The sequence below is a fragment of the Suricata suricatta genome, chromosome 7, assembly GCF_006229205.1.
Source record: "Suricata suricatta isolate VVHF042 chromosome 7, meerkat_22Aug2017_6uvM2_HiC, whole genome shotgun sequence".
NCBI lineage: Eukaryota > Metazoa > Chordata > Mammalia > Carnivora > Herpestidae > Suricata > Suricata suricatta.
In genome coordinates, this window is record NC_043706.1 from 136983026 (window position 1) to 136998501 (window position 15476).

The 15476-nt window shown below is 44.2% G+C and overlaps 1 long non-coding RNA gene across 1 annotated transcript; it reads left to right on the top strand.

Annotated features, from left to right (window-relative positions):
* Positions 1-299: 299 nt before the first annotated feature.
* Positions 300-9782, top strand: LOC115297141. Its single transcript, XR_003911296.1, has 2 exons — positions 300-653; positions 9409-9782. It is a non-coding gene; the product is annotated as an uncharacterized LOC115297141 (long non-coding RNA).
* The last annotated feature ends 5694 nt before the right edge of the window (positions 9783-15476 follow it).

Below are 15476 nucleotides of genomic sequence, written 5' to 3' on the forward strand. Positions count from 1 at the left end.
GACAGGTTGCGGAGGGGGCACAGGGAACCCCCAGAAACTGGCGAAGCCCCCAGACGCGGAGCACACACCCCCACCGCGTCCCCGTCCCGCCGGAAGCGCCCCTCCCTGCATCTCGGTTCCGCCCCACGGCTCGCGAGCGTGTCGTCACTCTCATCCTGCCAATCGGGGCGCGTGACCAAAATAGCGCCGTATAAAGGCGCGCCGCGCCGGGGCCGCAGTCTCCGAGGCGCGCTGGGGGGGAGTTGCGCGCGCAGGTGAGCGGGGCGGGGCCGGCGCACACCTGCTTCCGCTGGCCGAGTGCCCGGATGGCAGTCGGCCGCTTCTCTGGCTCTCGCGGAACCGGCGGCGTCTGTGTCACCCCGACGCCTGGGCTCGAGTTCAATATGAGTCGTCACTGTTCTCCTAACTGGTTTCCAAGTCGGAAAGAAGCGCCGACCGCAACCTGCGGCTTGCGTAATCGAGGGGCACGTGTAACGATCAGACCGCATCCGAGTTTCCAGGGCGACTCCTGGGCCCGCCCGAGAACGTGTCAGTTAGCCGGCGCTGAGCCCTGCGAGAAGTCCTAGATGGAGGGGCGCGGCCCTGCCCTCTGGGAGCAGGCTCGGCTTGTAGGTGGGAGATCGAGGGTCCACGCCCGACGGTGACCTACGCTTGTAAGAGAGACATCCTTCCCTGGAGGACGAGATCAGTTCAGGGTGAAAGGCATTTCTCCAGGTCACCTTTCCAGGAGGAGGGGATTTTTGAGCTATTAGGTGGAAACAAAAAGGCTTGGAGTCGACACATCTGGGTTCCAACCTCTGCCCGGGTCACACGCCCGCTCTGTGAACACTGAACACATCAGCAAGGCTCAGAGCGTTCCCATGTTTAAGTTGCAGATAGTAGATGCCCAGGAACATTTTTGAGGTGCTCCCCCCGCCCCTCAGGGTGATCATGTTCATTTCTCCCTCATTTACCTCCCTCTCTTCTTTCCTCGGTCTCTTCCTTTTATTCTTTCCATTTTCTTGCTTTCCTCCTTCATTCCTTCATCTTTCTTTTTTCTAATTTGAGGTATAACCTACACATGATAACTTGCACAGAGCTCAGGAGCTTAGGTAGGTAAACATTTATGTAGGTGTACACAAGGAATCAGCTCCCAGATCAAGACGTGGGACGGTGGGACGTTTCAGTCACCCCAAGTTTCCGCCTGCTCCTTCCCAGACAATGCTTATCACCCCATAGGTAACCCCTATTCTGCAATCTATTAATATATGTATTAATTTGTCAGCTCTTAAATTTTATATAAGTGTAATCAAGAAGTGTGCTTTTTTCCGTCTGGTTTATTTCACCCAACATAATGTCTAAGGTTGATACATGGTATTGCATTTATTAATAGTTTATTGTTGAGCAGTATTCTTTATATGAGTATACATTAATTTATCCAGTTCTACCATTGATGATTAAGTTGGTTTTCAGTTTTTGGCTGTTAATGAATGAAGCTGCTGCGAACATTCTTACAGTCTTTTGATGAAGAAATGCACTCAGTTTTATTGGGTATGTAGCAGATTTCTGTCATAGGAACGGTGTGTGTTTAGTTTTAATAGACACTACCTAGCAGTTTCCCCAAAAGGTTGAATCAGTTTTTGAAAACTAGTTACTTAATATCCTTGCCAACAGTGGGCATTAACACTCCTTTAAGTTCTTGGTGAGTATGTAGCAGTATTTTCTTGTAGTTTTAATTTGTATTTCTCTAATGAATGATGATGTTGAGCCCCTTTAATACCTTATTAGCCATTTGGGAAACATTTTTTCATGAAATGGTTGTTGGAGTATTCTTTTTTTAAAATAGGCTTGTCTTTTCCCTAGGGTTTCTAAGAATGCTTTATATTTTCTGAATAGGAGTCTTTTGTTAAGCATTATGTATCATGAATATATTCTCTTAGTCTGCCTTGTCTATTTAGTTTTCTTTTTAATGTTTATTTATTTTTGAGGGAGAGAGAGAGACAGAGCATGCGCAGGGGAGGGGCAGAGGAAAGAGGGAGACACAGAATCTGAAGCAGGCTCCAGGCTCCAAGTTGTCAGGACAGAGCCCTGCGGTGGGGCTCGAACCCACGAACTGTGAGATCATGGCCTGAGCCGAAGTTGGATGCTTAACCGACTGAGCGGTTAAGCTCAGGTTAGTAGGCGCCCCCTATTTAGTTTTTTTTTATGGTATCTTTATTTTACTTTTTAAAAATGAACATACAATGACATTGAGTTTTTAAAAAATTGACAGTTCTGTGAGGTCTGACACATGTATAAATAGTGTAACCACCACGATAATCGGGATCCAGACTGTTTCATCACCCAGAAAACTCCCTTTGTAGTCATATGCTACCCCCACTTGTTATCTCTGGGAATCACGAATCTGTTCTTTGTTATAGTTTTGCCTTTTCCAAAATAGCATCTGAATGGGATGATACAGTGAATAGCCTTTTGAGTTTGGCTTCTTTCAGTTTAAATACCCAGGAGAGCATTACCGGGTCATTTGGGAAATATATGTTTAACTTTATACAAATCTGCCAAACTGTCTCCCAGAGAGAACCATCTTGTGTTGCCGGCAGCAAGGTGAGAGTCCCAGTCGCTCTGTATCCTTATCAGCGCTTGTTATCATCCCTTTTTATTTTAGTGATTCTGAGAGGGGATGGTGGTATCTCATTGTGGTGTTAGTGTGCCATTTTGTAGAGGCTAATGATGTCGAGCATCATTTTATCGGCTTGAGAAGCATTTATTCTCATTGGTGAAAGGTCCATTCAAGCCTTTTTCCCATTTAAGAAAATAGGCTGTTTGGTTTTTTTTAACTATTAAATTTTGAGAATTATTTATGTATTCTGGATACAGGTCCTTTCAAAGACTTTCTTCTACTGAACAGACTTTGCATCTGTGTGAAAAATCATTGACCATATTGCGTGGTATTACATTGCTCTTACAGGTCTCCTTTTCCCTTGCTGTCTTCAACTTATCATAATTATTAAATATTCCCCCATCTGATCATTCCAAACCCTGTGTCATCTCTAAGTCAGGTTCTGATGCTCGCTTTGTCTTTTCAGACTGTGTTTTTTCTTATCTTTTAAGTAGCCTGGTAATTTTTTGTTAAATGCCAGACATAATGCGTCAGGTAAGAGGAACTGGGGTGATCAGGCTTTTAGGGTAAAGTTTTCTGTTAATCTGGCCAGGAGTTGCCCGGGTTTAATGTTTGCTATAGCTGTGGGTACGAGACGCTTCCTCTAGTTTCCTTGTTTTTCTGTTTCTCTGTTGTCTCTGTTTCCCGAAGAACCCCTTCATCAGACACGGTTTTGCAGCTGGTGCTGTCCCTTGTCCCTCTGTTGTCGTGGACATGGAGGTAAGATGTGAGGGGAGGGAGGTGTTCTGTAACCATTATCAAATCTGGTCTTAGTGGGCCTGAGTCCTTGGGTTGTGACCTTTAGAAGCAGTTCTTAACCTTTGTTTTCTCTCTCCTTACCTGAGACAGTTAGGCTTGAGGGGCCTAGAATTGGCTAATTGCCATTCCTTCAAATCAGATAAGACTCTGGTAGTTTCCCTCAGAGGGGGGGCCTTTGTAACCTGGAGACATCTTTGGGGGTTTTTCAAAACTGTCCATGTTCCTGCCTAAAAGCCTAGTGGGGCTTCCGGAGATAAAGCTCAGGGAAATGTGTTATCTTTCTCTTACCGATACCTGACTTTCATGGTGGTCATAAAACATATTTTATATTATTTCAATTCTTTTAACTTTATCTTGTTTTAGGGCCCTGCCTATCATCTCTTGGTCAGTGTTCATCAGGAAGAAGGAATTAAGCAAACTGTTCTACAACTATCCATTGCATTAGTTGGTTGATGGCGTTTTCCACTTCTGTGTCCTTACGGATATTCTGGCTGCTTGTTCGGTTGATTATTGAGAGCAGCGTTGAACTCTCCACCTGTAATTCTGGATTTGTCCATTTCTCCTTCATTTTATCAGTTTCTGCTGTGGGTAATTTGAAGCTCTGTTGTCAGGCTGTGCTATCTTGGTCACCCTTTGGTCATTTGCAAGGACAGTGAAGGCTACGAGGTTTTACCCCCCTTGCAAGCTACCGCCTTGGGCTGCGCAGCTCACAGTTGCGCAGATGCTGCCCGAAGACACAGGATGCCATTGGCCACAAGCAGCAGCCACACCCAGCAATTGCACCGCTTCCTCGAGCCCTATTTCTCGGGGTGGCGGGGTGGCGGGGGGGGGGGGGGGGGGGGGGGGGGGGGGGGGGGGGGGCAGCCGTCAACCGACGGTCCGGCACCCACCCAGGCGGCTGGTTGCCTCACAGCAGAGGATCCCTGAGATTAAGGAACCCAAATCTTTGCCATCTTCCTGACCTTTGCAGCAAAGGGAGATCTTATCGCGGTTATGCGGGACTGAAAGCAAACCAGGCGCTGTCTTGCTTGAGAAGGAAGCACTGTTTCGGTTCCCCAGTGCTGTTGACTGTACAACGTCCTTGAAAAGATACTCCCCACCCAGACAGTCCTTGCCTCTGGTCAGATCTGCTCACAAGGTGTTCAGAGATGTGAGCGTCTTTAGAGAATTGTCTTTCATCGATAATGTCCCTCTTATCCCCCAGTAATTTTCCTTGCTCTGGAGCCTACTTTGTCTGCTATTAACTTAGCCACTTTTCTTTTGCTTAGTGCGCATGGCACATCGGTTTCCATCTTTTCATTAAAAAAAATTTTTTTAATGTTTATTTTTGAGAGAAAGAGAGACAAAGGGAAATGGGGGAGGGGCAGAGAGAGGGAGACACAGAACCCCAGGCAGGCTCCAGGCTGTGAGCTGTCAGCACAGAGCCCAAAGCAGGGCTTGAACTCAGAAACCGGAGATCATGACCTGAGCCCAAGTCAGATGCTCAACCAACTAAGCCACCCACGTGCCCCTCCATCTTTTCATTTTTAACTTACCTCTATCATTATATTTAAGATGAGGGTGTGTGTGTGTGTGAGTGTGTGTTGTTTTGTAGGCTGCATATTGTTTGGTTTTTTCACCTACTCTGAAAATCTCATATTTCTTAATTTGCATATTTAGATCATGGGCTGGCAAATTAAGCCTGTGAGTCAGATCTGGTTAGCTGTCTGTTTTTGTAACTAAAGTTTTATTGAAACATCGCTGTACTCATTCATTTATAGCTTTTCTTTGGCTGTTTTTCCTTTCTTTACAGAAGCAGAATTGAGTAGTTCCAACAGAGACCATATGACTCAGAAATCCCCAAATATTTACTCTCTGGCACTTTCTAGAAAAAGTTTTCAGACCCTGGTTTAGATTATTTATGGTTTCTTCTTTTTTATAATTAAGAAAAATTCTTTTTAAGAGAGAGAGAGCATGAGCAGGGGCAAGGGGCTGAAGGAGAGAGAGAGAGAGAGAGAGAGAAAATCCCAAGCAGGCTTAGTGCAGAGGCCAATGCGGGCTCGATCCCATGAACCTGGGACCATGACCCGAGCCAAAATCCAGAGTTGGATGCTCAACTGACCGAGCCACCCAGCGGCCTCTAGGTTATTTATGTTTAATGTAGTTATTGACATGTCTGGATTTAGGTTATTAAAAAATTTTTTTTATTTCTTTCCCCTGTTTTTCATTCTTTATTTCCTCTCTCTTGCCTTATTTTGGGTTATTTGAATATTTTTTAATATTCCATATTAATTTTCTATTGAATTTTTTATTATATAGTATATATTTTTAGTGGTTGCTTGAGGAATTATAAAGTACATTTCACGGTCTTAACATTTCACAGTCTAAGTAGAACTAATATCACTTCAAGTCAAAGATACGTCTAGCTGCCAGATGGAGCCCTCCTCTTTCGTGTTGGAATATCTGTTCATTTGGGTTTTCTTTAACTTCTCTCACAGATGTGTTGCAGTTATCAGCACAGAGATGTGGCATTTGTTGTTGTTGTTGTTAGATTTAATCCTAGGTATTTATAGTTTTGATGCTATTATAAGTGGTATTCACTTTTTTTACTTCAAATTTTTGACTGTAGGTGTACAGAAATATGACTGATTGTTGTATCCTGACCTTATAGACAGTTACTTTGATGACTTTATTAATTAATTTTTAATTATAATAATTTTGATCTATGTTTATAATCATATCATCTACAAATAAATATAGTTTTACTGCTTCCTGTCCAATATTTATGCCTTTTTTTTTCTTTTTCTTGCCTTATTGCATCCTTTAGTACAATGTGGAATGGAAGTGGTGATACTAGGTGGTAAATCCCAATATTAGAGATTTATCATCACTCCTGTGGAAGGATTTGAATGTAAACATTTAGCTGCATTCAGGGAAATCTAAGGAGGCGGCCACCTGGGTTTGGAGGGTGAGATCAGGAACCTCTCACTCCGTCTGCAGATAGCCCATTTCCCTCCTCTGCTCCTGCCTGATTCTGTTTACCTGGGGGCATGCGTTTCCTTACCTGTCGTTTGTTTAGGGTTTAAGAACTTTCTGTTATAAACTATAACTGACCCTCGAAAGAAAAACACATTAAGTCATCATAGGTCTTAATGCCATTCTATGATTCATGAACACAGTACTGTGTATTCATCACCTAGCTTTCTAATGACCCAGTGTAGTTAAGTTTCGTTGGTGACAGCAAGTGGAGAGGCGTGAAGGGCCATGTGAAACTGGCCAAGGGGTTGGGAGGAAGGTGCGTGAGAAGCTGAGCAGGGATCCAACCAAATATGTGGTTACCTGGTGCGGTTGGGGTCCACCCACCACGCCGTGTGCTCGGAAAGGGAAGCCAGGCTTCTAGAGCTTCTTCCCAACGACTCCTCTGTCATGCGGCCACAGAGACTCCACCGCCCTTTGGGATTTTGCATTTTTTGGCTCCATCTACAGTCCTGGCCGAGTGAGCCAGGGGGACGGAGAGGTGCTGACGCTGACCCCTGACCCTTACTGTCCTAAGGGGTTAAAGACTCGCCTTCATGTTCGCAATACCCTGGGCGGCATGCCTGCCTGCAGCTCTACATCATTTTTATAACTGTGGATTCCATCTTTTCCTGCACCGGGCTATGAGCTTCTGGGGCAGACGCTGTCTCTCTCATCCATCTTTTTCATCTCCAGCACTTGCACAGGGTCTACTATATAGTCAGTGCTCACTTGGTGAGCAGTGAGTGAATGCATGTGGGAAGGAGGCAGGGGAGTGTATCAACTCTCCCCAGGTTTATATGTCAGCACTGACTCTGATTCTTTCCTGCCTGGGCCGCTTCACATCCAGTTAGGCACTAAAATCCAGTGATTCTCACTTTGCAATGTCTGCTTGATGGCTGCTTCCCCAAGTCCTCTCTCTTCTGGGGGGCGGCCTCCAGCCCAGCTGCTGCTTCACCACTTCTCCCTTCCTTATCTGTCCTGCACATAATTTGTCTTCCGAAAGTACATTTTTAGCTTATCCCTGGCTGCTCAGAGTATTTATTTGACTCATTATCACTTACAACATAAAATCCAAATTAATCAGCTGCTCTTCCAGATCTTGTCCTCCCTTCCATCCTATCAGTAAATGCAGCTTGAGCTTCCCTCTAGCCTCTGGGGAGGACCTCCACCTAAATTCTCTGCCACCGCCAGACGGGGTTTCATCATGGTCCTGCCTTCAAGCCCTGTTCCAACGACCGTGCATCTTCCCAGGACTTGGTAAGCCCACCTCCTGCAGAGAAGCCCCTTGGGCATCCCAGGTCACCTCAGACTTCTTTTCAGTAACACATGATCACCAAACAGCGTAGAATGGGGTTATGTCAGCATTGACATGATTTTATGCTTTTTTTTTTATTTTTGAGAGAGAGGGAATGTGAGTGGGGGAGAGGCAGAGGGGGAACAGAGGATCCGAAGCTGGCTCTGTTGATAGCACTGGGCTCTGCTGACCACTGCGAGCCTGATGTAGGGCACAAATTCACAAACCCATGAGATCGTGACCTGACCCAAAGTAGGACGCTCAACCAACTGAGCCCCCCCCGGCACCCTAACATCCACGTGATTTTAAATTGTGGCAACAAGCTCAGAGCCTGGAGCCTGTCTTCAGATTCCGTGTCTCCCTCTCTCTCTGACCCTCCCCCGCCCACGCTCTCTCTCAAAAATAAAATAAAAACATTAAAAGAAAAGGATTATAAATTGTGGCAACAACCCTGGGCCAGCCCGGCCAGGAAGAGAGAAGTGAGGGCCGTAAGTGGGGGACGGAGTCGGGTCAGGGTTGGGCGGCAGAGTGGGCCGAGCTCCTGTGGGCTGACCTTAAGGGCACCACAGAGACTTCCTGTCCCATCCTTAAAACACCCGTGCAGCAGGTGACGTATTTGCAGAAATCTTTAACCAGAGACTCTCTCCTTAGATTCTAGTGTCCTGAGCGGTCTCCAAGTGCTGAGAAAGAGTCTGTGCAGACTCTCCTGGGGACAAGTGTTGACAGAGAGGAAGAGCGCGGGAAGCCTGGAAGCCTGGCCTCCCAGCCCTGCGCCGGGGTCCGCTCTGTGCCGGGCTGCAGAGTCCAGCCCACTCTGATCAGATGTGTGCCCAGCACATTTTTTCCTGGCTCCATCTGTAGTAATTTGTTATCAAGAAAGAGACTCCCAGCAAAACCATGTTTCTTGCCCAATCCTAAAGGTGATAAATTGCCCAAGATGATCAGACACCAGAGCGGGCTGACCTGAGATCAAGTAAGATCAGGGCACGTTGACATTTGATCCAAATTGAACAGGACCTGTTGGGAACTCCTCCTGCGGCATGCTGTTTAAGTCCTGGGAAGCACAAACAAAACACCCTCTTTTTCTTATTGCAAAAATTATATATATTTGCTGGAAAAAATTAGATAATACATGCAGGCAAAAAATTAAAATCATCCATAACTATTTTAGTGCACATCACTGAAACCTTTTATGCTCCTTGCCTGCCTCCCTCTTTCCTTCTCTTTTTTCTCCCCTTCTTTCTTTCCATCCCTCCTTCCTTCTTTCCTTTGCAATGGGAAGTATTTGACCGCTGTGCCTGCTTAGTAACTCCTAGAATTAGGCCCCTTTCAGTGTCTGTGCTCCCCACCTCTCAGCTCCATCCCCTCCTCTCCTGGGCACATCCTCCTTCTCTCTGCCTTTTTCTTGCCCTAGGAGGATTTCAGCTGGGGTCATGCCCTTGGGCAGGGGCGGAGACCAAGGCAAGCCTCAGTGTGAAGATGGACATATCCAATGGCCAAGGAAGGTTCTCACTGGACTCTACATGCAGGGCAGCTGGTAGAGGTGGGGGCAGCTTAGGGAGGACTATGGCCTGAAAGAAGTTGCTGCCACCCAGACTAGCTCTTTGTCACCCCTCTCTCCATAAAACCAACGTGAGGCTCCAATGTGCGGGTCGTGGTGTTTGGTGGCAGGGACGCACTGCCAGAAAGATTTACTTTTTCATGTTTTTTTAACACGCAGACGATAAGGTGCACAAAGAACGCTCAAGCGCAAAGCTCAATATAGTCTGACCTTCGCCGGTTCCTATGTGACTACATCAGAGCTCAAGACGAAACATTTCCAGCCCAGGAATTTTCCTCTGCTCCTTCCCAGTCAAAATCCATTGTCCCTGAATCCTCTTCGGCCCAGACCCAGAAGACAAACATGATGTGGGCTTCTTGTAAGATGCAGTTTTTATATCTGACTCCTTTTGCTCAGAATCATCTGTGAGATGCATATTGTTTGCAAATATGTTGGAAATGTTATTAGCTGCTTATTTTGCCAAAAATGGAATCATCTTGTGCATATTGTTTGTCATGGTCTTTCCCTTTAATAAATATACTGGCAACAGTTTCCCTGGTCTCTAGCATTCTTGTGCTATGGATTTTTCAAAGTCTGGAAAATGTTCTGTATGATGTATGTGCCATAATTTATTTCGCCAGCCCTCCATTGTTCCACAGGAGATAATGTCCTTTTAAAAAAATTACAATAATTCGTTGGACACTCTTGCAATTAAGTCTTTGTGCGCACCTACTTAATTATTCTTCTAAGATAAACTCAGAAGTAGAATCACTCTGTCAAGATTGTGTTCATTTTTAAAGCTCTGTTATCCAGAAAGCTTGTACTAATGTTCCAGCAGCAGCAGTGAATGAGAGGGCCTACGTCTCCTCAAATCTTTACCAGCCCAGGCATTTTATTTTGAATAGTTGCCAGTATGTAAGTGAAATGGACCTTTTTGAAAAGCAATTTAAAAAATTTAAAGTGTGTCATTAAAATTTTTTTTAATTTTTAAAATTTATTTTTGAAAGATAGAGACAGTGTGAGCAGGGGAGGGTCAGAGAGAGAGGGAGACACAGAATCTGAAGCAGGCTCCAGGCTCTGGGCTGTCAGCACAGAGCCTGACGCGGGGCTTGAACCCATGAACCATGAGATCATGACCTGAGCTGAAGTCAGACGTTCAACCAACTGAGCTACCCATTTTAATTTGCGCTTTTTCAGTTACAAATGTGGTCAAACCCTGGTGTATGTATTAATCTCCTCTTCTGTCTTGAGACTCTTGATGTCTGTCAGCCAGGGTTCGGCTGTAGATAACAGAAACCACTCTTTCTGTTTTTCTTTTTAAAAAAAAGAATGTTTATTTCTGGGTGGGGGGGGGGGAGAGCATGAACGGGGGAGGGGCAAAGAGAGAGAATCCCAAGGAGGATCCGTGTTGCAAGCACAGAGTCCCACACAGGGCTCGAACCCACAAACTGAGATCATGACCTGAGCAGAAGTCACACACTTAGCCGGACTGAGCCACACAGGCACCACAGCACTCTTTCTAGTGGAAGGATGAAGAGCTAGACAAAGGGAATTAGCTTCTTACAAAATCCCTGGAAGGGCTGGAGGAGCTGGAATGCTCCACTGGGCTTCCAGAAATGACTCTGAGAATAGAGCTCTGCGTCCTGTTCCCAACACACACTGCACTGGGAGCCAGGCCGGAGCCCCTGCTAATTCTACCATCGGAATGGAGGACAACGTGGAAACAACCCAAGTTACAAAATACCTAGAAATGCTAGGTTCAATGCAACAAACATCCTTTTAAGTGTATGTGAGGTCAGGAGGAGGCCGGGGAGACTCCCAGGGGCCACGAATGGAAAGGGAGCTGGAAACTGGAGTTGAAATTGAACACTAAAGTGCTTAGTCTGGTCACCTAGGTGCTTGGATGGAACGTGGACTTGGGAGCCGATGCCTCAGGGGTGGGCTGTGTAGTTAGGGAGATGAAACTGAGGATTCAAAGACCTCCCCCAAAGGCCTATGTCCTCTGGGAAAGGGTGGACTGAATAATAATAATTTAAAAAAATCTGACTTTTAGCAAAGAGAAATAACAAAATTTGTCTTTGCTCATGCTCTGAGTTGGGGACAGGGGGGAGGAGCTTCCGGGAATTGGTAACCATACACCACTACTTGTATGGGTTTTGGGTTTGAGGTTTGAATCTACACTGAGTTGGTAACAATTCAAGACACGTGACAGAAGCAGTGCAGATTTCTGGGAGACATAGACTACATCTAGGCCTTATAGGACTCCTGCAGACAAATCCCAACTTGTTAAACAGTTTCACTCCAAAATTAAAAAGATGAAGAAACAAGCTACTGTAAATTGGAATTAACAGAAGCTCCTAAGAACTTATGACACCGAATTTATCAAATGCAGAATATAAAACAAGAAGGTATAAAATGTTTCATTAAATTTAAAATACACACAAGAAGAGTGCCTGGGTGGCTCAGTTGGTTAAGTGACTGACTCTTGTTTCTGTTCAGGTCATGATCTCAACGGTGCTGAGTTCGAGCCCCGCATCAGGCTCTGCACTGACAGCTACCAGTGCAGAGCCTGCTTGAGATGCTCTCTCTCCCTTTCTCTCCACTCCTCTCCTGCTCATGACCTCTCTCCCTCAAAATAAATATTTTTTAAATTTAAAAATAAAATAATAAAACTATACATAAGCAAGAACAAGAGATACTATATAACATATAATACCCATAGCAAAAAGTATACAAATTATAAGTGTACAGCTTGGTGCAATTTCACTATTTGAACATCTGAAATCCCTCACCCCCCGTATTTCCTGTAAGTCATTACCAATACCTCTCCTACGGATAGCTACTATCCTGACTTTGAATGGCACAGATTAGTTTTAGGCTGATTTCAAAAAGCACTAAATAGATTGTCCAAGAGCTCAAAAGTATAGTCAATGAAATTAAAAAAACAAATCACCAAATGCATTAAACAGATTTGACATATCTAAAGAAAGATTTAGGGAATTAATTGAATAAGAGCTGAAGAATTTTCCATAACACAGAATAGAAAAACAAAATGATGCAGAAAAGGCAGGAGTTACGAAATATGTTTCTAATAAAACTTCCATAAGAACAATGGAGAACAGGTAAAAGGTATTTTTTCTTTAAAAAATTTTTTTAATGTTTTTTATTTATTTTTGAGAGACAGACAGAGACAGCACGAGCAGGGGAGGGTCAGAGAGAGAGGGAGACACAGCATCTGAAGCAGGCTTCACGCTCTGAGTTAGCTGTCAGCAGAGCCCGATGCGGGGCTCAAACCCCCAGACTGTGAGATCATGACCTGAGCCGAAGCTGGACGCTTAACTGACTGAGCCACCCAGGTGCCCCAAAAGGTTTCAACAAAAGAATGAGAATTTTTCATAACTGCTGAAAGCTAAGGATCTTTAGATTCACGAATAATAGCGAGTCCCAAGCAGAATAAATAAAACAAACACCTTGACTCAGCACAGCGGTACAGAGATCACTGCAGCCACAGAAAAGACAGGCGCCTTCTGAAAGCAGAGCAGTGACATCAACCCCAGATTCCTCAAAGGTAACAGTGAAAGTGGAGGGGGGGGCAGTGCCTTACACATGCAGGGACTCAGTAGTGGCTGGTAAATAGAATTATATGTCTGGCCAGTTTATCCTTCAAGACTGTGGGTGCAAAGATGATGTTTTCAGACCCACCCACCCCCAAACACCCTCACAAACAAAATGGACAAATATAAAACAACAAACAAAGGCAGCAAAAACTGTTGAGCATTGGCTGACCGCACAGCGTCACTGAGAGAACCTCTGGAGCGTGTGAGCCACGAGAAGGAAAAGAATTCCACAAGGAGGTTCTGGACGCAAGAAGAAAAACTGAGCCAACAAAACTGGGAAGCGGCTGTGAAGGTCTTCGTAACCTCAGCCTGCAGTAGGAACTGATTCGGGAGATAAAAGGCAAGGTGAGATTCAAATCCTGGGTCAAAGACGTGTGTGATCGGAGAGGAAAATTAGACTTCAAATATTTTAAAGTCCTCATATTTTGGGGAAGGATAGCAAAGATACTTAGTTTTACGCTTTGTTAATTATGAATGTTAAACATCAGACTGGGTCCTAACAGAGTAGAACTTGAGCAGTGTTTCTCAAAGTGTGCTCCCTGGGCCAGTATTATCAGCAGCACCTGGAAATTTTTTAGAAATGCAAATTATTGGACTCTGTCCCAGAAATCTAAACCAGAAACCCTGGTTTGGAGATGAGCAATCTGTGTTTTAACAAGTTCTCCAGGTGATTCTGATCCCACTAACATTTGAGACAGTGGAATTAAATGTATACATTTGAACCCAGTGGAGGGAAAATAACTAAGTCAAACTTCTTTATTATTTTTTTAATGCTTATTTATTTTTAAGAGAGAGAGCATTAGGGAGGAGGGGCAGAGAGAGAAGGGGACAGAGGATCTGAACCAGGCTCTTGGCTGACAGCAGACAGGTCGATGCAGGGCTCGAACCCACGAACTGTGAGATCGTGACCTGACCTGAGCCAAAAATCAGACACTTAACTGACTGAGGGACCCAGGCACTCCCTAAGTCAAACCTCTCAATCCAAAATAAGGTAGAGAAGAAGAAAAAAGAGTGGTAGCATAAAATGAAAGGGGGCGCCTGGGTGGCTCAGTCGGTTGAGCAACCAACTTCAGCTCAGCTCATGATCTCACAGTTTCTGGGGTCAAACCCCGCTTCAGGCTCTGTGCTGAATGCTTGCTCAGAGCCTGGAGCTGCTTCAGATTCTGTGTCTCCTTCTCTCTCTGCCCCTCCCCCGCTCATGCTCTGTCTTACTCTGTCTCTCAAAAATAAATAAATGTAAAAAAATGTTTTTAAATGAGCAAGGAAAAGAGCAAAATAGAAACAATCCCAAATAATACTAATACTACTAAAATAAAATAATAAATATTGATAGACCAAATTTGCCTCTTAAGACAGAATTTTAGATTGATTTTTGACAAGTCTATATGCTAAGATACATCAAAGAGTTGAAAGTTAAAAAATGAAAACATATGAAAGGGAAATGGGAAGAGGTGATTTCATAGTTATCCATTCTCTCCAAATCCATCTATAAATTCAATTCCAATTCAATTCTAATAAAATTCTATAGTAAAAAACAAACAAACAAACACACCCTGCAGGATAACTAGGTTAGAAGAAGCACAAGGTTTAGGATAGTTCTACTAGGTCTGAGTGGTCCAGAGTGGCATGGTGAACAACAGTCAAGTAGATGGGTGGTGTGGAGTGGAAATCACAGAACACCCATGTGTCCATGGAAATTTAATAAACCTCCAAGGCCATGGAAGATCAATGGGGAAAGGAAGGTGTCCAGACAATTCGTTAATCAGGAAAAAGATAAGACTGAATCTTCAGGGGTACCTGCCTAGCTCGGTCGGAAGAGCAGGTGGCTCTTGATATTGGGGTTGTGAGTTTGAGCCCCACATTAGGTGTAGAGGTTACTTAAAAATAAAATGTTTTTTTAAAATGTAAGTTTTACACATAAAAACTTTTACACATTAAGAAAAAGATTTCTCGTCACTTCTTCACATTATAAATAAAAATCAATCCGAGGATGGACTAAAGATCTAAATAGGAAAGACAATATTTCCACCATTAAGAAAAAATGGTTAGGACCCCAGGTTAAAGAAAGACTTCTTAAAAGCACCAAAATAAAAGCATAAATAACAAGACTGAGAACTTCCTGATATTAAATTCTAAAACTGCATCAAATGACAAAATTCAGGAATAAAAAGGTAAGTCATCGCCTCTGAGGAGTTATGTGCAGTGTATTTTACTCACAGGTACCAGCAGTAGAAGGTTAATCGGCAGGATACATGCGGAGCTGTGAATCAGGAAGACGAAAACCCAATGGAAAAGACAGGCAGTTTGCGAAAGGCAAAAACAAAATGGAAAATTAATAGAAAAAGTTTCTAGTAATCAGGCAAAGGAATATTAAAACCACAATGAAATATTTTATACCCTTCAGATCGATGAAAATACCAACTCTTGATGGTATCAACTACTGATGTGGATAAGAAGCAGAAGCAAACCTTCCAGAGTGTAATCTGGCAACCACTTGGTAGAATAATTTTTAAATATGTAACAAATTGGGGCACCTGGGTGGCTCAAGCGGTTGAGCCTCGGGCTTCAGCTCAGGTCATGATCTCACAGTTTGTGAATTTGAGCCCCCCATCCAGCTGTGTGCTGACAAGC